The sequence below is a fragment of the Lupinus angustifolius genome, chromosome LG03 (assembly GCF_001865875.1).
Source record: "Lupinus angustifolius cultivar Tanjil chromosome LG03, LupAngTanjil_v1.0, whole genome shotgun sequence".
Lineage (NCBI taxonomy): Eukaryota > Viridiplantae > Streptophyta > Magnoliopsida > Fabales > Fabaceae > Lupinus > Lupinus angustifolius.
This window is the reverse complement of record NC_032011.1, coordinates 14,510,187-14,517,528: the sequence shown is the minus strand read 5'-3', so window position 1 is coordinate 14,517,528 and position 7,342 is coordinate 14,510,187.

The window sequence follows — 7,342 nt, the reverse complement described above, 5'->3', positions numbered from 1 at the left end:
ATTTTTCTGTAAAATTCAAGAGTTAATAGCAGCGGAAATGTTATGCAGAAAATATCAAGTAAATTTAAGGAGTTAAGGAGAAGAGAATACTCAGAGATTTTATATTGGTTCATCTTCTTGTCCATGGAATGATATGTACAATACTCTTGCAGCACAAGAGATTTCTTCACTAGATATTATGAGTAGCAATTATAACTTCTCACCCCGAGATTTGCTTGTACCTTACTCACTCTCTAATACATATATCAATGCATTTTCTAACTTCATATGTATCAATGTATGTACTAGAACCCATAGGAGTGACAATTGGCTTGTAGACATCCATTTCAAATCTTTTCAGCAAGTCTCTACAATATTTGGATTGACTCACAAAAATATCATCCTCGAGTTGTTTGATTTGTAATCCAAGAAAGTAATTTAACTTCTCCATCATAGACATTTCTGTTAGGATATAAGGTATGCCCAAGAACCAATCTGTCTGATTTATAATAATAATAAAGTTGTATTTATTATTATTTCGTTATCATATTTATTGTTTGTCAAAATAAGTAATATGATAAGTCCTTGATTAAAATTAGAGACTTATTATTATAATAGAGATTATAATAATGAGAAATAAATCTTTTATAATTTTAATCTAAATGGTTCTTGATCATAGGATTATTGAGCGAACATCATTAATCTAAATAGATCAATATATGTGTAGTGGTCTTTATTAGATAAAGATTAATAGATCTCATTTATTAAATTACACATATAAATCATGCATATAGAGATATGACCATTGAACTGACTCAAAGGAGAATTCATAATGGTTAATAAATTACCTTTGAATTGTCAATAGGATATTCTTTTGAAGAAATATATATTTTCCTTAGACTTGAGATTATCATAATAATTAACAAGTTATTTATTATATTTTGGTATCGGACACTTAATGCCTTGTGATGTTAGTTGAATGATTATTGAGTATAATTAAATCCTTGTAGGATTAGTGAATAATCAATAGAGAATCCATCAACTCGTGCTAATGAGTTTGAGCTCTATAGAAATAAAGACCTTGACCAAGATGAATTGAATGAATGAAGAAATAAGTTTCTTAAGTCATCCATTATGAGTTAACTTATTAGAATTTGACAATTATACCATATTCTAGAGTTAACATAGAGTTGTAAAGATGGAAGGAAATATTACAGTAATCTTCCAGTGGTTCTAAAGTAAAAGATATTACTTCATTTCTATCTAGTCATTAAGGAGAGTTGCTAGATGTCAACATTGATTAGTAAATTAATGAGTTAATTTACTACCGGTTTAGTAATGAACCTACAGGGTCACACACTAACGAGTGTTCTGATTTTTGTTGGACGAGAAAATGTTGATGATTAAATTAAAAAGTTTATTTTTGTATATTTTCTTAAGTGAAATATTATTGTATTTTTGCTAGCACAAAAAATACAAATAATATTATTGAGTCTATAATATAATTAAGTGAGACTTAATTTATACATTTCAATGGTTTGTTTAAATTAATAAAACTAATAGGATTAGTGTTGATCTAAACATTTTTTAAAACAAAAATAAAAGGAAATAAAGATAAACCCAAAAGTGCATGTAGTGGGGTGATTGCTAAAAGAAAGCAACGGAAAGATTGATGTGGCTTTTTGTTTTATCTATAATAAAGCCAATGCATTCTGAATGCATGCACTACACAAATAGAAGAGAAACTTAATCTTCTTCTTTGGTTTTTGGTTTTGAAAAATTGAAATATAATTTACGTTGATTTCTTGGTTCCACAGATCAAGCGTTGATACAACAAGAACCAGTCTCAGTGTGGATACATGTGTAGGACCTTCATACGTTTGAATGAGAAATTTTTTTGAAGTCATCACAGTCTCCTGAGATATTTTATGTAAAAGGTTTTTGCCTCAATGTTACCTAATATGCATATTTTAACACAAATAGATCCATAATTTTCCACTGTGCATGTTCGGAACACGCATGTTAACCTTCAATTTCAAATTCTCCTTGCATAATTTTTCCAAAATCACTACACATAATCTCATTAGTAGAACCAAAAATAATATCATCTACATATATTTGAACGAGAAGAGTATGATGATATATTTTCTAAATAAAGAGTGTAGTGTCGACATTTCCTTTGGTAAAACTTTTTTCAAGTAGAAAGATTGTTAGACGATCGTACCAAGCACTAGATAAAATAAATATAATAATAATAATGTTACCTATACCAAAGATTTTTCTTTTGATGTTCTTTGCATAGGTAACAAGGCCTTTTTTACTTGAATATAAATATTTGAATCTCCACGTGATATGTGCTTTGAACAGCCTTATGATAACACATTTTTGCTTATGGCTTTCAAGCACTCCTGCAAAACAAATTAAAAATATTTTCTAGTTACCCAATATGATTTAGATCCTACGGGGTTAGCACCTTTCTCAATCCATTTATATTGGCCTTTAAAAATATTTTCTAGTTACCCAATATGATTTAGATCCTACGGGGTTAACACCTTTCTCAATCCATTTATATTGGCAGATGACACACCATATTTTCTAATATGACAAGTGTTAAATGTGTGACCAATTTTATTACGAACAAGTGGGTAGATGCTTATATGTCCAAGATTTTATTTTAAAAATAGAATTAGTATGGACATTTTCTTTATAAAACTTTACAATGCTTCCCACGATAGCTTTTCCTAAGACATTCTCGTTTTAGCCACATGACTAATTATGATAGTTTTTCCTAAGACATACTCTTATATTGTTGAATGTTTTTGGACATTTATGATCTTGTCTAAATTATGACTGCTCTTGTTGAGTTTATTAAGTTCAAGACTTAATGTTGAAATTTTAGTTTCAAGAGTAACACATTTTTGACATGAAGAAGAAGATAATTTATTTCTTAATACTTCTAACTCAGTTTTTTGTTTTAAAAACAACTTAGTGAGTTTGACATATTCATCATGTAAATCATTAAATGCAAGTTGTAATTTAGAAGAAGAAAATAGGTTAGTTTCATTTACTTTTTCATGATCAGAGTGATGAGACGACATTAGTGAGAAATGTGCTTGTTCTTCATTTTCTGGTTTAGAGGCAGAACAAATATCATTGTCTTCTCAAGCTATGTAGGCTCTTCGTCCAGTTCTCATTTCATTTTTGTCTTTGAATGCATTATTTTTCAGGTTTGGACGGTCCATCTTCATATGACCAGGCTTACCACATTCAAAACATATGAAGTTTTAGCGCCTTTGTTCCTTTTAAGGAACTTGCTGGACTTCTTTACAAAATACTCATGTCTTCCATTTCTTCCCTTCCTGATTCATCTCATGATGAATCATATCTATCTGCCTTTGCTTTTAGAGAGATATTCTTCTTCTTCTTTTCTTGCTCTTCATGTTGGTCAAGTTGGTTGAGTTCCAATTCATGTTATTACAATTTACCAAATAGAGCAGCCAAAGACATTTTTGATAAATTTTTCTTTTCAGAAATGGTTGTTACTTCTGGTTTCCATGTTCTGGTGAGTGATCTTAGAACTTTTAAGTTCAAGTCACTATTTGATAAAGTTTTTCCAAGTGCAATAAGATGATTTGTAAGGTGAGTAAACCTCTTTTGTAGATCTAGAATTTTCTCTTCAGGCTTCATACGAAACATTTCATATTCTTAGGAGAGAGTGTTAAGTCACGACCTTTTGACCTCCTCGGTTCTTTCGTGTGTAGTTTCTAGAGTATCCTACATTTCTTTAGCAGATTTGTAGTTTGATACTCTAAAGAATTCGTCAATGCCAAGTGCTGAAGTGATGATGTTTTTTGCTTTAAGATCGTATTGCACTTTCTTTTTGTCTTCATCATTCCATGAAGATTTCAGCTTCACTTCCCTCACACTATTGATAACTGTGAAGGGTTCATAGGGTCCTTCCTCAATTGCGTTCCAAATGTCCAAATCTTGAGATTCTATAAAGATTATCATTCTGATCTTCCAGAAGTCGTAGCATTCTCCAACAAAGCTTGGAGGGCGATTGTGTTGGAACCTTCTCCTATAAATGATCTTGTGACCATCTTAGAAATAGGATAAGTTTTGAGAATAATTTACTCAAAAAAGCTCTAGTGCCAATTGTAAGACTGATATGGCAACTAAGAGGGGAGATCAATTAGTTGTTTAAAAACTATGAGAGATTTTACTGCAAAATTCTAGAGTAAATAACAGCGGAAAAGTTATGTAGAAAATATCAAGTAAATTTAAGGAGTTAATGGAGAAGAGAGTACTTAGAGATTTTATATTGGTTCACTTTCTTGTCCACCGAAGTCTACGTCCAGTACTCTTGCAGCACAAGAGATTTCTTCACTAGATATTAAGAGTAGCAATTACAATTTCTCACCCCGAAATTTCCTTGTACCTTACTCACTCTCTAATACATATATCACTATTTGGAAAACACCCTTTCCAAGTGGCTCTATCCACTTTTTTATCACACCCTTGTGAAAGAAAATAATTTAATACTTTGAATGAAGAAAATGTTAATTATGGCAAGGATTGCCTTTACAAGATTTGAAACTTATGAATTATTGCAATCCAATAATTCTTTATATACTTTAGTACTAATGCTCAGAAAGTTTGAATAACTTTGAAACAACACTTAAGGCAACTTCAGAAAATATATTCTGAAAGTTAAGAACAAGTTGCAAAAAGTGTAGAGCGAGTATTTTAGAAAAGTTTAGATTGTGTATGTGAGTTATATGTTGTGAATTATGAGTTTCAATGACTTCATATAGACTTTTCAATTAGTCGTAACACCTCTACGAAAAGGTAGGAATTGATTGGAATGAAACCATTTCGTTTGGGTTGAAAGGTGTGCAGTTTGAATCTGAAAAGTGATGCAACATCTCTCAGTAATCGATTACCTAATCGATGTAATTGATTACCCAACCAATCTGTCCAACTGAGTAATTGATTTTCACAGGCTGTAATACTCAAAAGGTGTAATCAATTATCCAACTATTTTGTCCCATAGAGTAATTATTTATCATGTTGTGTAATCGGTTACTCAAAGGTGTAATTGATTACCCTGATCAATTTTTGTTGGATAACTTGTTTCTCACTCATGTAACGTGTTACTTATTCTGGTAACCTGTCACTTAGTCACAATAACTTGTTACTTAGATCTAATAACATGTTACACAGTATTTTGAAAATTGTTTTACATTTATGGTTGTGTTTCAATTTTCTTTAAAAATACTTTTGAGCATTACTACTAATTGTATACTTAGAGTATAGGGATAGAAGTACTTAAAGACTTAGATTCTAAATTCGTGAAGCTTTGTCTTTATTGTCTTCATAAGTATTCTTCATTTTCTTCTTTTATGTGATGTTGGTGTCTTCATCAAAATCGTGTCAAGGTCAAGAGCAAGATCTTCTTCACATGGTTTATTCAAGTGTGAAGTCTCACATTGGATATACAGGGAGGAGTGAAAGAGTTTATAAGTAGGAAATGCTCATGGAACTAATGCCTTAAGATTTTGGTTCAAGACGTGGTTTCTCACTTGTGGCTCTCCACTCTTCCCATACCCTGATAGCAATGGAACTCCCCGGTGGTTGGAGGCTCCCTGGTCGCAGTATGGTCCAACAACTCGTATCAGAGCTGTTAGTTTGGCTGGGACATGGTGGATTTAAGGGGGAGTGGACAAGAAAGTGTGTGGTACTCACACTTGAAGGGGAGATTGTTGGGTTTATTCAAGTGTAAAGTCTCATATTAGATATGCAGAGAGGAGTGAAAGGGTTTATAAGTAAGAAAGGCTCATCGAACTAATGCCTTAAGGTTTTGGTTCAAAACGTGATATCTCACTTGTGGTTCTCCACTCTTCTCATACCCCGGTAATTAGAGGCTCCCAGTTGCAGTCTGGTCCAACAAATATAGATCTTTACACTCGCTCAAATTAAAAATCTAATTCAACAGATATATAGGATAGATCGGTTTACACTTTAGTTAAATTACACTTATTATCAACCATTGAATTAAAATAAATCTAATGGTTCATATCAGGTGGGATATTTTTAAAAAAATTTAATTTCTATTTCCTTCAACCATCAATTAATATATTGTTTTCCTCCGACCAGCAATTAATGTTTCCTATTAATAATTATTTGACAAAGTCACATAATCTCATTTAGAAAGTTTTGGCTTTTCTACAGCTTTTTATTATTATTTCTAGTAATGAAATATTGGAAGCACGTTGCAGATTAATCACATGCAATGCTTATGCAAGTGTGTTTTCTCTTTTAAATTTACAATTATATAAGTTATACAGGTATATATAACTCATGTATATTATATCTTGCTAATTAATGCTATAAATGAAAAGTTTTTACTGGTAAAACATAATGGATGAATTTTGTATTTTGAAAAGGGTTTGATTCAAAGTGGATGATTTTTGATAAGCATAGATGCAAAGGAGGTGAGGGATGAACAACTCATAGAACAATATTCCATGCAACATGTTCAGGAAAGAGAAATATCAAAATAGAAAAAACATAATCTGATTTTGTTAAAGAATAAATAATAGGGGAAACATTAATTGTTGGTTGGAGAAAAGGGAAACATTAAATGATGATCTAAGGAAAGAGAAACTAAAAAATATCTCATTTGATATGTATGGTTAGATTTATCTCAGATCAATAGTTAATAATAAATATAAGAGTAAATTACACTGATATCCCCTGAGTTTTAGTGAAATTATACAAATCACTTCTCACTTTTCTAAACCTACACAAACCTCTCATAGTTTTGTACTTTCATTACACTGATCACCCCCGTATAAGAAATAAGTGTAATATTTTAAACAAAAAATGTGATAAATGCAATTAAGTTAAACAAAACATGATATATTGTGTAGAAAAGTCTAAATAATATACAAATCAATGTATCTTTATTATTATTTTGTTACAAAATGCATCAACAATTATAAAGAAATGTTGTTTAAATCACTCTTACAATGTAGTGTATCGAACCAAAAATAATAAAGATTGATTTGTATATTATTTAGACTTGTCTACACAATATATCCTGTTTTGTGTAACTTAATTGCATTTATCACATTTTTTGCTTAAAAAATTACACTTATTTCTTATACATGGGTGGTCAGTGTAATGAAAGTATAAAACTATGGGAGGTTTGTGTAGGTGTTGAAAAGTGAGGGGTGATTTGTGTAATTTCACTAAAACTCAGGGGGTGTGAGTGTAATTTACTCTAAGTATAATTGACGTAATTTAACTCAAGTGTAAATCGATCTCTCCTTTTATATATATATATATATATATATATTTA